The sequence below is a fragment of the Thalia democratica genome, chromosome 1 (assembly GCF_965202585.1).
Source record: "Thalia democratica chromosome 1, ktThaDemo2.hap1.1, whole genome shotgun sequence".
Lineage (NCBI taxonomy): Eukaryota > Metazoa > Chordata > Thaliacea > Salpida > Salpidae > Thalia > Thalia democratica.
In genome coordinates, this window is record NC_139165.1 from 65,858,888 (window position 1) to 65,874,868 (window position 15,981).

A 15,981-nucleotide genomic window follows, 5' to 3' on the forward strand; every position below is an offset into this window, starting at 1 on the left:
ATGTTAGTACAGGTTGCAATAAAAAAAAATATTTAGCAATACAGTATATTTCAGTAGATTAAATCTATCTATAAACTCAAGATAACTTACTACCTAAGTTGGTCATAAAAAGATTTACTTTTAAAAACCTGGAAGAAAATCTGAAAATCGAAAACAATTCTAAAAACAGGGTTGCCACTTTACCTGGAAACCTGGAATAACCTGGAATTCGACAATTTAGGAAAAAATAACCTGTAAAAACCTGGAATTTGAGAAATTTAAAAAAAAAACTGGAAAAACCTGGAATTTTAATTAATTTTAATATCTTCAGTGGTAAAATTTTGATTTGAAACAAAAAATCTATCATATAAACAAGATTTTTTTGTCATCATCAAACATTTTTTTTATTAAAAAACTTATTTAAAGTAACTTTACAGTATCTTTTCAATGTTTTTATACTATTTAACACAGTTTCTTATATAGAATTTAATTTAAAACTAAAAATAGACTTAAAAATGTGTACTTTTAAAAACCTGGAAGAAATATGGAAAACCTGGAAAAAAACTTTGAAAAAACGAGTGGCAACCCTGTAATTCGTATATTTCAGTTTAGTAAAATTTGTATAAAAATATATCCAACTTTCAAATTTTTACATAAATTTTTTCTCTCTAACATTTGTAGTTTAATAGTTATTTTTTTCAGATGCTTAATACAAGTTCATTACTACCAGAATTTAGTTATAAACTACAGCGCCAAGTATCAAAAGTAAACAAAATATGTCAGTTCAAAGTAACAGAAGCATACCAGAGAGCCATTCAATTTTATAATGAGTCATCTTATGAATACAAAAAACTAACAATTCGAAATACTAACAATAAACTGTGCTTTGTTATCAAATATGATACAAATAAAGATGTTGTTTTTAATCTTTCACTTAGTAATCTCAGTTACTCCCTTAGTACATTTAAACTTTCAGGAAAAAAGCTTTCCGATTTGGGTTCAGTACAACAAAAGATTTAAGTTCAAGGTAACAGTGATGCATTTAAGTCAACAAAAAAAAAGTTGAAACTGCTGAGGCTGAAGCAAAAAGAGTTCGAACCAAGGAACTAGATTTACACCAAAGAAAAAATATTAAATGTTCAAGAACTGTGAGGTCTAATCATCATCTTATAAGTACAACAACTAATTCTGTTTCAAGCATTAGAAAAAGTTTGAAATCAAGTAGTTTAAGTTCTACTAAACCACAGCCTAGTACTAGTTTATTAGCTAACCGCAAAAGACCTTTCTGTCATGAAAAAAATAGTTCCAATAAACCTGACTTAAATTTTTTTAAAAATGAAGTTAAAAAAATTAAATACAGCTCTGAATCACTAAGTAGTTCTGTTGCTAGCTTGAGAAAGCCAAATTTCTCTGAGTTTTGTAAAAACGATAGTTTAATGGAAAAACACATAGCACAAATATTAATTGTTATGCCTAGAAAAAGAAAAGCATTAATGGAAAAACTAAGAAATTTATCACGATCTGCGTGGTCTTTCACAGACAAGCAGCAGAGAGACTTATTAAATAAATGTCTTAGCACTGTTTGCGACTATGACCCAAAGACACAAAATTACAGCCTTAAAGAACAATATTTTTATCTTGTTAAAGCTGATTGGCCTGAATACAGCCAACAAAATAAGTCTAATGTCAAACAAATGCTGTTAAAACATAATTCAAAAGTTGAAAATGCTAATGAAAGAAGAAAATGTGTTACAGATAATTCAAATAATACTCAATTGAAGCCTGAAAGTTTGTTATTGCCTCGGCCACCTTCGCAAAATCTGAGTCCTAGCACAGATTAGAATTTTGGGAATTTTCTTAAGTCTAAGAATAATTCTTCTGTAGGAGTAAACAGTAAAACAGAAAATTTTAACAAAAATTCACTCAATAAAACTAAAATTAACAAAAATCAAAGTGAGTTTAGTAAAAGGTCAGATTTTAATAAAACAAATCATTCAAGTTGTTTTCAGGATGCGAAAAAACCTGAACTAAAAGAGCAAACAAAAACAAAATTTATAAGCAAAGTTGACTCCCAAACATTACAAACTGAAAATGTTTCAAATATTAACAGTTACCAAGGTAATAAAACCCTTGTTGAAAATAAAAAAAGATGCAAGCACAGTTACCAATGTTAATATAAACAATGATAGACAATTAGTAAATGTTGGTAACCTTAATGAAAAAAATAATAAATTAAAGTTTTTAAAATCAAAAGAAAACTTATTTGAAAGCAAGGAAAAATGGCTTGAACATCTCCAAATGGATCAAAGCTACAAACAAGACTTTTCTGAAATAGAATCTGATGATCAATACGAAAGGTATAAGCTATGGTTCAATGAAAACTATCAAACTTATACTAGCTACTTGGAAGAATATACAAAAGTTATTGCTGATTTGGATGAGAAAACTAAAGAATGGCAGAAGCAGAGAAAAAAGGTTTTAGTTTGGCTTTTTTATGATGTATTTTTGAAAACTGAATTTTAAGTTGTAATGTAATCTAATAATTTTTGTTTACAAATTAACTATTTTAACCGGAGAAACGTTTGAAGCACAAAATATATTGAATGCTCAACAACTTATATACCTAAATCTTAGTTTTTATTTTTTTTAAGATATACACATAATCAAACTTTACAGGGAGCTTCTACAAAAAATCTAAGAAAGAATATAAAGCCTATAAAAAACAAAAACAATTTTGTTGAAATGCAACGTAAATGGCAGAGATTGCATGCTAAACTTGACCATGTTAAACATTTGATAAAAGTTTATGAGGAAAGGATTATTAAAGTATGATGATATTAAAAACAACAAGTATGCATAGGTTAAATGTTTTTAATTGTAAACTTTTAGGCTTAGTACTATAATGATTGAATATTATTATTTACATCATAAAACTTTTAGTCCCTTTTTGTAAAATTTTGATTAGTAACATAATATTTTCCGGATTGTTTTATTTGCTTTTTTAGTTTTTAAGTAGTCTAAACTCTAAACAATTATTGAGAACAAAATAAATACTTTTACAGTTACTTAATACATTTAATGGAGAATGAATTAGTTTCTTTGCAAAGTAACTACAATACTAAGGTTTAAAAATTATAAGTTCAATTAGTAACAGGTGAATATGTGTCAGGCTAAAGCAGTTTTTTTTTTTGGAAAAAAGTGGCAAAAAGTCAGTTTTTCTCACTTCAAAAGTTTGAAATATTTTTGATTTAAAATAAAAAAATTATAATCTGTTTTCTTTTTTTTTGTATTGATTATCAAATTAAGAATTTATGTAATCTGAACAAAAATTTGGATTTTATAGCCTTAGTTTTACTAAACTTTGGAAATTTTCAGTATTATCTGTTCAAATGCTTAAAAAATTTTGAGAGTATGTTTTTTCAGTGTTAAATAAAATTTAAAATTCTTTCTAATAAGCATTTGGTTTTTTAGGCAGTATGTCAAATATAAATAATTAAAAGTTTGTGAATTTCAAAAAATCTAGATTTTTTTTTCAGTAGATCTTATTAAAGTTCTTACGAATAGTGTATTTTTCAATAGAAACTTCCCAGAATTATTTACAAATAGGTGAGTATACTTTTTAGTGTGTGGGTAGTAGTAAGTCTATCAGTGTTGATGTAGTTAATGTTATTTTAATTATTAACATCAAGTGAGCTCGCACTTTGAAAAAAGTGTCTGTTGCAATCACATAATAATTCAAGGTCTGAAAGCTATTAATTTGTTTTTTACTGTTCTGGGGTCATATCTAACTAAATATTTTGAAATTGAAAAATAAAAGTTGAACTAAATTTTTATAGTATTAGTAAGCTAATCAAATACAACTAATCTAATAGGTTATGTTTTTTCATCTGATTGTAAGCTAAACTGGACACCAACAAACAAAGACTACGGAAAATTTCGGTCTCAACTGAGCAATGTCAATCTAAAAATGCAAAGTTTTGTGTACAAACCCTGTAATAAACAGCTGGTTTTATATAATGTAACTTAATAAAAAACTTTAAGTATGTTTTTCTCTGCTCTTGAAATTAAAAAAATCATATTGAAATAAATTATGTTAATAGATATTGTATTTTCTTTTTTTTTCGACAATTTTAAAATAAACAATTTATGTACAGTAGATTTTAAAATCATATGAACGAATTAATTCAGTATTAAAGTATCTTTAAGTGTGCATTATTTTAAAAATATAGATTTTAAACCTAACTTTTAGTCTTTTGTTGATCGGCATCATTCTCAATTATGATGAAAGTTTATTTATAAAAAGTTAAGAAATTTGAAATCTCTGTTGTTAGTTTAACTTTATTTAAATTTTTTGTACATAAATACCATTTTATTTAATTTTAAAAGTGACTTAGATAATTGAATTTTTTTTTTTATACTATGTAATGTACAGATCCACAAAAAATTAAGTATGTTGGTTTGTTAAGTCTTAATTTCTACAGAAATAATATACAACTGTTTTATTAATCTCTTAATTTGTTCTAGATCAGAGGTCGGCAGCCTTATGTAACTCGCGGGCAAATTTTCCTAGGAAAAATTGCTTGAAAGTCTCACTATTTAGAAAAAACCCTTAAAGGGCCGCATTTATTAAAAAAAAGTTCCAGTAATCAGTAGTAAAATATTATTTAAGATCAAAAAGATAATAAATTAAGCAATAGTAGAGTACTAATAAAGAGTATTTATTGAATTAAGAGCCTAATTGTTAGTTTTTAACAGAAGTTCTATAACTTTTTTTGTTTTCAAAATGTATATTTCTGACAGAAAAGGACCTCGCGGGCCGCAGTTTGCCGAACCCTTGTTCTATTTAGATAATATTTTAAATTAATTTATTATAGCGAATATTTGCTGAATGTATTATTACGACCTAATAATTTTTAATAAAAAAAATCAAATATTTTAATTATAAGTACAAAATAGTTCAATTGTAGTTAGCCTATTTGAATAAGTTTTTTTTTTAATCCAAAACCAAGGTGTAAAATTATGAAAAAAATTGAGCGTTTGAGTTTCATAGTTTTGGACAAATCTGGAAATTTTAACTAAGTCCTCAAACACCTGACTTTAAAGAAAAGCTTTTCTCTTTCTACTTTTTTTGTACTACTAACTGAAAATTTTTACAGAAGCAAAATATAAATATATTTTAACATAATGTTAGTATTAGAAGCATAGAAAGCTCCATAAAAGTACAGAGCTGGGAAAGTAAATTTGGTGATCTACTGGATTCGGATTTTTTTCATGTTAAAATTTAAATCATAAAGTTTTTAACTTGTCTGTGATGTAAATATAATTACAAGCTTACATATAACAATAAGTATTTTTTAATTACTCGAGTAAAAATGTTTTGAACAAAAAAATTTTCACGTTTTGATAAATAAATAAATCAAAACTAGTATTTTTGAAGACTATATTTTAAAAACGATTAAAAGATAAACGTATCAATAAGATTTAAAAAATTCAAGCTACATAAATGAGATTTCAGTTTAATCGTTTTGATATGATTACAACCTACATTTACATTAAACTTGTATTATTGTTATTTGTATGCTGTAATAAAACAATTTCAATAGCGACTTTATGAAGTGGTTAAGAAAGAGAACGAAATACAATTAAGTTTTTTTTTACGTTCAACTTAAAGTTAAATTGTTGCTGCTACAAAAAACGAAATAAAACATTAACGATTGCAACTGTTTAAAATTATAAAACTAAGTAAAACTTAAAATAAAATGGGCTCCTTACAAAAAAAATAGTACCTTAGCAAAGTCCTAAAATAGAAAAGAAACAAATCTCTAATAAATTTGTTCATTCTACTGAGCTTTAAGCATCCGGATTATGTTTCCCAAATTAAGACCCGGCCGCTCCGGATTTAGTAAACAAATTTCAGAATTTTCAAAATTAAGGTGAACTAGACTTCTTAATTTTATTTTAATCAACAAATCTTTAATAGATTGTTAGATATTTTTCAGTTGACGGGACATATTTATAAAAAATTACCTTAAATCGTATTGAAATAATCTTTATTTAAGTACAATTACGTTTAAAAAATCTAATTCGTAGCACATTTGTCTGAAAAAAGCTCAATAACAGTTTGTTCTTAATTGGAAACTGAGTATCACGCCGGAGGTTTCTACTTGGCGAGCTAGCTCCAGCCAATTTGCCATTTCCTAACGTATTATAACTTTCTAGTTAAAAAAATAGGATAAGCATGTTATAGTTTAATAGCTTTCAATTTAATCGACTTTGTTGTAGAACAGTTTCGGCAGCCTTTTGTATGTTGCGGGCCAACTTTCTTATAAAAGTTGCTTGCGTTCCGCACTATACCAAAAATATAAGTCTTCGCGAGTTGTAGTTATTCAAAAATATTTTAGTAATCAATATGAAAATATTATTTTAAAGCAAAAATAAGTGACAAAAGCGCACTAGTAACGAGTAATTATTAAGTTAAAAGCATAACTGTAAGTTATAACTACAAAAAAAATGTTTTAAGACTGAGAAGTACCTCACGGACCGCAGACCTTAGCTTTGGGGGCCGTTCACTGTTATAAAATAAGGGTTGACAACATACGGGTAGCAGGTAAGATCCGAGCTACGAATATATGTTTAAAGATAACAAATTATACTAAGTAAGTTATTATACCAATGATAAAATTGTATTTTTTCCTGGTTGAACTAAAAACTAGTTTTCACATAAAGTTTGTTTTTTTTTTTTTTTCAAAAACTTGTCAATTCTATAAGCTCTTAATCGAAACATAATTAAAATTAATTGCACTTGTTTTCCAAATTTGAATTTATTAGCGGGTTTACTCAATATAAACCATTACTACTGATAGTTAACTTGAACAATTAACTTAAAGTTTTAAAACTCATTACCTCTGCAAAATTATTTTCTTTGTTGTGAATGAAAATCAGCTAATTTACAGATTTAAAGAGTTTTTCACATAGTTATTCATATCTCATGTCAATAAACTTATAAAACATATTGAAACTACTTGTAATTATGTATAAAAGTTTCATTATAAATGTTAAATACAATACGCTATAAATTAACATATAATTAATAATATTATAAAACTTAAAGATTTCTAGTCTACTATCAAATTTTAACTTAGGCTTTTCTAAGCTTTAATGTGTTTTCAACACTGTAAATAAGACACGATACACTATGTTCAAACTTAATACTAAAGTTTTGGTCAGTATTTATTTAAACTAGTTGTTTTAACTAGTTAGTTATCTAGTGATCCACCGGATTTGGATATTTTTTCAAACTACAGATACTAAATCAAAATACTTTTTTTAGACTTAGATTACGATCTAAAAAGTCAGTTTCTGAATGGATCCGGTAGATCACTAATGTAAGCAGTTTCCAACAGTAGAACTTTAAAGCTAAAAATTAGTAATTAAGATATAAAAACTGGAAGGAGCGGATACGAAGAAAGTGAGTTCAGTGATGTACCGAACCCTTAACATTAGGATCCAGACTTTTTTTTGATCAGAATGCAGCAAGATCCGGATCTTGTTTAATTAAAATCCCGATCTAAGAAGGTAAAATTCGGCCGTACTCTTTATCCGGTAGATCATGAAATAAAACATAAAAATAGTTAAGTTAGGATAAGAGTAAGTGAACTAGATAAGCAAGAAAAAAAATTTAGGTGAAAAAATTAATGTTTTAAAATTCTTTGGATTTGTACTTTTTAATGTTTTTGAATTTTTTAATCGTGACGTTATAACTACAATATAGTTCAAGTTTTTTTCAGTTCAATCCTTTTGACCAATTTTAACACGTCATCATATACAGTCTCCAGTAATTTTTAATAAACTTGCGATTTCAAATTAATTTTTACTTTGCGTTTTGATCAAAAGTTTGTCATTTAATTACAAATCGTCACTGTTTAGAATGTTTAATTATTTTTTTCTAAATTTGATCTTTCTTTATCAAATGTAAAAGCAAGTGACCACCGTATCGTTGATTATGGATTGATTATCAAATAAAGCTCATTTTTATTTATCTTAAAAGTTTTTTTTAATAAATTAGATACTTTTATTTACAACTTTTAAAGACTTATTAAATCATAATAAATTCTAAAAAATCGTTAATTTATAACAGACTAAATTCAAAATCGAGAACATTTTGACCAAGTTCATGTAGTAATTTGCATAATATGTTACTACCTGAACGACTTGAATATAGTCAAAGAAAACTGATAGCAGGTTAAAAAGCCTGTTATATATTATTATTTTTATCTATTGCTGCTGAGCTATTTCGCTGTTTTTCGTCATATAAAAATATTTGTTAGGGATTTTAAAAGTATCTTTTAAACATTTTAGTACAGTTCTTTTAAGTGTTAAGTTCAATTTTTAAATACTTTTAATTTCGAAAAAACAATCTACACTTTCTTTGTATTTTTATATATACTGCAACCACTTTGAATTCTAAACTACTTTGTTAGAGTTATAATAGTATTTTCTGTTTATCTTGTAGATAAGCTATTTTTATCAATTATTAAAAGTATTAATTAAAAAGTTTAAACATAACTCACTCATTTTCGAAAAAAGTTTATTGATTAATTTCGTTTAGCTCTCTTCAGAATAAAATTGCTAAAAACTATGAATATTATAGAGTAATTTAAATTCGCAACGATTTCACATAAGAAGGGACCAACACGTGACCAACGCCTTGAAAAAACTGGATGATCTATGGGACTAATAAGCCAATAAAAAATCAATCGGCAATAGGTGAACATTTGTTAAATAATTTAGAATGCGCAAAAAACTATAACGATAATATGTTTTCAATTGTTTGTAAAGGACGTAACATGTATCATTTAAGTGTTTTAGAGTCTATATTTATTAAAACTAATAAGCCAAGTTTATGCAAACAAAAATTTGTTTATAACTCTAATTTGTTTAAATTATTGTAAATTCGCTACTAAGTTTTGTTTTTGTTGTTTAATTTTATTTTAAGAAAGTTTAAATAAGTCGGTTTCCTCTTATTAAAATTGCTATTAATACTTTCAATTTCTAGTACTTAAGCTTTATACTTTAAATTTTGTTAAACAACTTTATATTAGCATCGCCTAGTACATGTAATTTTATTTACCTATTATGACGCATAATCTTACAATTTTATTAATTTTACTATTTTAGAAAAATCTATTTAGTTATCTACAAAAACTATTGAAAAGGGTAGATTGAAAAACTTTTAGTTAACAAAAAATAAAATATACTGCAAAATGAATTGTTGTCTCAAATTTTTATATAAAGTTAGTACCGAAAAGAAATCATTTATAGTAATTTTAGTTATATATAATGAATTTGAAAAGTCTAACAAAAAATAGTTACGTCATAAAGTATAAAAGTCTGTTTAGAAAAAGTTTGAAAAATAGAATAGAGTTGTACTGAACTAACTTGAAGTAATTTATAAGACAAAATTGCTAAAACAAAAACACTTAAAATAGTAGAAATTTCTACCTAAAACTAAATTAAATAAAAAGCACAACAAAAATACGACAATAACGACAACAATAATACTACTAAAGACGCTGTTTGTAAAGTTTTAAATTGTAAAAATCTCTTTGTTTGCAAATTTTTGGCTCGCGAGTTTTAATAAACAAAGATTCTAGAACTGAAAGATGTTTCTAGCTCGGGATAGGATTTCGAACCTAATATCCAGGTAGTTCTCGGCACAAACAGGGTTGTTGATGAGGTGCTGATGAATAGATGACTGTTCACCTTTAGGTTTCACGTCGTCATAAAAAATAACCTTTTTTAGCTTTTTCGTGACATGCTGCTCTCGCCTGACGTGGAATCGTTGAGGTGTTCGACCTACGTAGTCATTTCCGTAATGACATTTAAATATGAATACTACATTACTCAAATCATGGGTAGGTGTGGCATCTTTTACAATTCCATTAAGCGGGCGGTTGGTGTTATGCCAATGGAGCTTGCTTAGCCAGTCTTATTGAGTTTTCACCCATATAAGGAAGGCGGAGGTAGACTGGGCAAGGATGTGGGCCGAAAGAGGGTAAGCGACTCATTTTGGACTGAGTTGCCTTAATTGTCTTCTTGATGACTGTTTCGGGGTAACCTAGTAAGAGAAAAATTTTGTAGATGTTGTCAAATTCTAGATTCAAACAGTCAGCCATGCAAATTTTAATAGCTCTGTTGGTTATGCATTGTATCAAACTCAATAAGACTGGCTAAGCAAGCTTCATTGGCTATTAAATCCCCCTTTAACAGCGTTTCGCTACGTGTTGTGTACAACATAACTATACAAATCTGTTAAAAAAGAAAATTAAAAAAAAAAAATTTTGCATAAAAAGTTGTATATCTGAAAAACGAAAATCGTGCAAAATTGGAATTTTTCTGAAAAGTTTAATCAGGCTTATGGTAAAAAAAAAATTGAAAAAAAATTTGTTTTAATTTTTACAACATCATTGAACTCATTTTAATAAGTTAGTTTAATTTTTTTTTTTTAATTATTATTTTTAGAGAAAAGGTTGTATAAATATATAAAAAGAAAAAAAATAAAATTTTAATGGGCCCCACTCAAAAAGTAAAACCCCAATTCAATGGATTTTTTTCAAATTAAAGACAAAAGACCGTTCTTTAGAATAAAAAAAAGTTTTAATTAGCTATTAAGATAAGGAAAATCATTGGGTCTTAAGTTTGGACTTTTTTATAAAATTCCTAAAAAACGCTCTCAAGCTAAGATGCTCGTCAATATATTAAGTATATTGGCGGTTCGGCTGCAGTTATATGTTTTTGGAAATGTTTTCATTAATAACATTATGCAAGTGAGGAAAATTGATAATACAGAAAAACATTAAAAACATTTATACCCCTATCCTTAACTCACCTATCACACATTGAAGAAACTTATAATTAAACGAGTATAAAAAGAACTAAAAAAAACTTTAAAAACAGTTAAAAATGAATCATTAGTTGTTTTAAATCAGGTTTTCCCAAACTCATTTTCACAAACGTTTCTTTTTCAGGAAAATTAAAAAATGATCACCCATCACTTATTACAAACCTCTAGTGTGATTTTAAAATCTCCCGCAAGTTGAGCCTAAAACTCTTTTTTTTACTTTTCACTACAAACCTAGGAATATATAGGTTAAGTTTTAAACTTCTCTTTTAAAAATATCTAAGTAATCCATTATGACCTCTTTACTTTTCATCACTCCCCTTCTTTTGCAGCTTATTGTCCCGAACTTGCTCATAGACCACCTTGGAAAAACATGTTCTAAAGCAATTCTATGAAAAAGCTACAATTTTTTTTGAAAACTTTCATTTTTAGTTTAAAACTAGTGATGTACCGGACTCACTATCCGGGTCCGGGTCCGGCCGGATATTGCCATTTTTGTCTGATATCCGGATCCGGCCGGATTCTAATTTGAAAAAAAAGTCCGGATCCGGGTCCGGCCGGATCTTAACTTAGATCCGGCCGGACCCGGATCTAGTTAGTTAAAACGATCATACTGAAAAGTTTTTTTTTCATAAACAAACCCTGTGTAAATTAATAAGAGTCATTTTCATCAGTTAAAATTAAACACCTACCGTGATTGGCTCATTTTGTACACGTGACTAATTTACATTTTTTTACATTTAAACTATGAAATAAACATTTCATGAAATGCAACTCTTTACATATGTTGTATAATTGAAAATTTTGGAATGAATACTTGCATTATTTATTGTTTAAAGTTGAGCTCAGAGAATATTTAGAGTTAATACGGTTGAATGTACGAGCCAATGAGAATCATATGACGAAATGTTTCAAACTAAATACTGATGCAACAAAACATCAGAACATGACAGGCAGTTTATATGTAAGCTGTTAGTTAGTTTGGTGTGTAGCTTGAAGCAAGAAAATATCTTGAACGTTTTTGTGAATGCTTATTGTAGGTAGTGTTTTGTTTTCAAAGTGAATATTTTAACAGGTGTTAAATTTTTTAAATATTTAAGCCAGGTTTGTAGTTTAATAGTTTATTAAAAATTTTACAGTTTCTTGTTTACTTAAAGTTTTATTTAATTTTTAATTTTTTGTTTTAAGTCTTTTAATATAGATTTAAATAGCTTCCAGTTTTTAAAGTGTTACCAAAGTAATATTTCTAGTATTTCTTGTTGTGTTTTATATAAAAGATTTATCACTCAAAATTGTCGTGTCTGATTATAGAAAATAGTCTCAGTTAGAATTTAGTATTTTTTAGGTATTGATTAAATAAGGTAGGATTTAATTATGATGGGTAGTACTAATAAGTTAAGTGTACCACAATCAGTCCACAACTTTACTACCAAATTGTCAACCTTTTCTAGCTGTTCTACTGATTATTAGATTAAAATAATTTTTTCAGTTTTTAAAAACCTCATTCTGACTCAGGCTTGTTTATACTCACTCTAGCTAGTTATATTGACTTAAACAGTGGCAACCCTGCTAGTTTGTAAATTTTTGGGAATTTTAGAAAATCTTGGACTGCCTCTGGCTAGTTTAGTTTTTTATAAAAACTCAGGCTAGTTTTCTTTTAGATTTTAAATGAGTTTGAGCTGATCCAGTTTTCAATATTTTGTAATTTTCTAGTGTATTTTGTTCAAGAACTTGATTTCAGATTTTAATTGTAAATAACACCTAAATTTGTAAACCTTGTGGCTAGCTTTTCTACTTATTATTAAATTAAAGTTCTTTTTTTTTCAATTTTTAAAAACCTCATTCTGACTCAGGCTAGTTTATTCTTGTGATGTACCGGACTCACTATCCGGGTCCGGGTCCGGCCGGATATTGCCATTTTTGTCTGATATCCAGATCCGGCCGGATTCTAATTTGAAAAAAAAGTCCGGATCCGGGTCCGGTACATCACTATTTAAAACATATAGCTTTGCCTTTAGCAACCAAAACTAGTTTATAAAGATTTAATTTAGTTTATCAACATCGATTCGAACACATTTAAGCATTTTATTAAACTACGGATATAATCAAACAATATATTTATAAAATAACTAATTTGGAAGACAGCGTTTCTGTTTTAAAAAATGTTTTGAATCATACTTATGCATTTATTAAAACCTTTTTTTCTTTCTTTTTCCACTTACACAGGATTTTTGGAAAGGTTTTAGTTTAAAAATTTTAAGTTAAACAATGTTTAATGGTAGCTTTTTTCTTGTGTGTGTGATAATTTTAACTAGTATTTTTAGAATAAAGTTAGTTTTTTTTATAGTTTTAAAACGTTTATACAATTTAAAATTTTGAAACTTTCAATGACAGGCTATTTTAAAATTCTAGTTTATACTCAGCAAAAATATTTTTTACTAATTGATATATATACATAATTTTTATATATAGACTAAAGCACACAAGGCGCTTAGGAAAGTTTATTTAAATTAGGTTTTATTTGTTTTTAAAGTGTAACTGTTTTTCTATTTGATTTATTATTAATGTTAAAGTTTTTTATAAAAAACAAATCAATAGTGTTTTATAGTTAGAATTTTTTAACAGTTAACAAATTGAACATAGCATAATCAATTTTATAAGATCTTAACCAAAATTATACATACTTAAGTACAAAGTTATTTCTGCTTCAAGTATATAAAATGTGTTGTATTTTACTAACCAGTTTATAAGAACAGTTAACTAACTTTATCAAATTATGAAAACTGTTAATTACGTTATGAAAACAAAAAAATTAAGTTTGTGTAGGGATAATGTGAGACTAAGTATAAGAATACAGATTAAATTTTATTAAAATTGGGTTTTAATTGATTTTGCAAATATAACTGTCTTTTTCATTTGATTTTTTGTTTATGTTGAAGAATAATTTAAAATTTTAAATCACTTAGATTTATAGTTACAGTTTTTAAAGATAACACTTTTGAAAGTAATTTAATAAATTTTAAAAGATGTTAACCATAATTAAAACTAATTAAGTAAAATTGATTTGTGCTTTAATTATATAAATAAAAACGTGCAAATTAAATATTTATTTACTACCAGGTTTCGGTAGCAAAAAAAATTCTACCTTTTCAAATAAAATAGTAAACTGGTCGTAAACAATTTACTATTTTATTATACTTAAGAAAGTCGAAATTTTTCCCACCAAAACCTGGTAGTAAATAGAATATTTAAATTGCACATTTTTATTTAAATAAGCTATTTGCATTTCAGTAAATCGAGCAATCTTTTTTAGTTAAGACAAATAACTATGTTGTGCTTTTAGTATATGAATATGTGTTTTATTTTACTAATCAGTTTAAAACTACTGTTATATTTTGTTTCAATATATTGTTCTTAGATTATCAAAAAAAATTCAAGTTATGTTGCTTCTATGTTAACTATTTACATAATTTTGAACTATATAAAAATGAGTTAACATTATAACAGAGAAGTAGATAAATAACTTAAAAAAATACATATTTAGGAAAAAAAATCTAAAAAAGTATGAACTTTTCTTTAATTAAAAAATAACAATGTTGCAAGACAAGATAAATTAAAATTTTGATAATACTCATGCAGAAAAGTAAAATAAATCAAAAAGACTAGGCTTAGTAATTGTAAATGTCTAACAAAATTTACATTCTAAGTAGTTGTGTTTTATTTGTTAGTTTTTGTTATCACATTAGTTTTAGTTACTTTAAAATAAAACCGATGATTAGTGTAGGTAAATAAATACTTTAAAAAAATGTTTATTAAGAAAATATTTTGAAATATATATTATCTTAACTATTATTCTTTAGTTGTTAAAAAGTTAAAATTGTTACTAAGTATTCTGAATAAAAAGAGAATAATAGGAATACAACTTTGTCAAAACTCAAACTTATGTTTACATCAAATTTATGATATTTTCGCATAACATCCTTTAGAAATAATCTCTTAGTTTATAACTTTACTAATCTCTTAGTAATGTAAATTTTCTCTGATTTCAAGCTATTACGATAAAAGTTATTATTTATTTCAAAATTCGTATGCTTTCGAACATAAATTTGATTAAAGGTAAAAAAATGAAAATATATAAAAATAGAAATTAGCTTTTTAACTTCTATTCTAATCATTGTTTGTTAATAATTTTTAGTACAAGTGTTTTAAATAAATTTCTTCAAAGATTAATTACACTTTGAAAAATTAATAAACTAACGTTATTAAAACAAATTGCAATTCAAAAATTAATTATTATTTATTTTAACTTATAACTCAATCTAAAAAAATATATAATTTTTTTAATAGTGAACAAAATAAAAATGGTAAGAACCATTAAAAAAATCAGTCACAGTCTTATACAAGCACTTTGAAGAGATCTTTCGTTAATTAAAAAACAAACATTTTCAATTCTGTAGAAAACAAAAAAATATACTAGCAACTAAAGAAAATTAAGTACCGTAAATTAAATATTTTTAGTAAAATTTAAAATAAAACTAAAAACTACCATATCATTAAAATACTTGATTTCATACTTTTACTGCAAAATTAATGGAACACTTATATTTGAGATTAGTCAGTAAAGTTTGATATAGTTTTTCAATTTGAGAAACTGAGAAAACGACACTTTAGAAAATTATTTTTGTTTACTGTAACTAAGAAAAACTATTTCTATAAACAACAAACAATTAAAAAATCCCCTAGTATTGTACTTGATAAAAAAATTTTTTTGAGACATTTTAAATTTTTTATTAAGACTATTCTTTAAAAACACTGTTTAAATTAATTTTTGCCTTAGTTTTTTTAATCCACCATTGTTCTGTGTAGTCTAAATTAGTTCTTATAGGGCTTTCTAAAAACTGGACTGTGTAGGCATTTTCTATCTTTTCTGGTATATTGTTTTTGTGAAGTTTATTATAATGTATAATTAGAGCAAATTGGTCTTTTATTTCATAGTTTAGTTCAGTTTTATTGTTTTTCCATATGTTTCTGTGGGCATTCCACCTCTTAGTAAAGCTATTCATAGTTTGTCCAATGTATAAATTTTTGCTTTTGTTGCATGT

At 26.1% G+C, this 15,981-nt stretch overlaps 1 long non-coding RNA gene across 1 annotated transcript; it reads left to right on the forward strand.

Moving 5' to 3' along the window:
• Positions 1-1,884: 1,884 nt before the first annotated feature.
• LOC145846655 (uncharacterized) lies at positions 1,885-4,135 on the forward strand. The gene is made up of 3 exons (XR_014370821.1): positions 1,885-2,454; positions 2,656-2,839; positions 3,852-4,135. It is a non-coding gene; the product is annotated as an uncharacterized LOC145846655 (long non-coding RNA).
• The last annotated feature ends 11,846 nt before the right edge of the window (positions 4,136-15,981 follow it).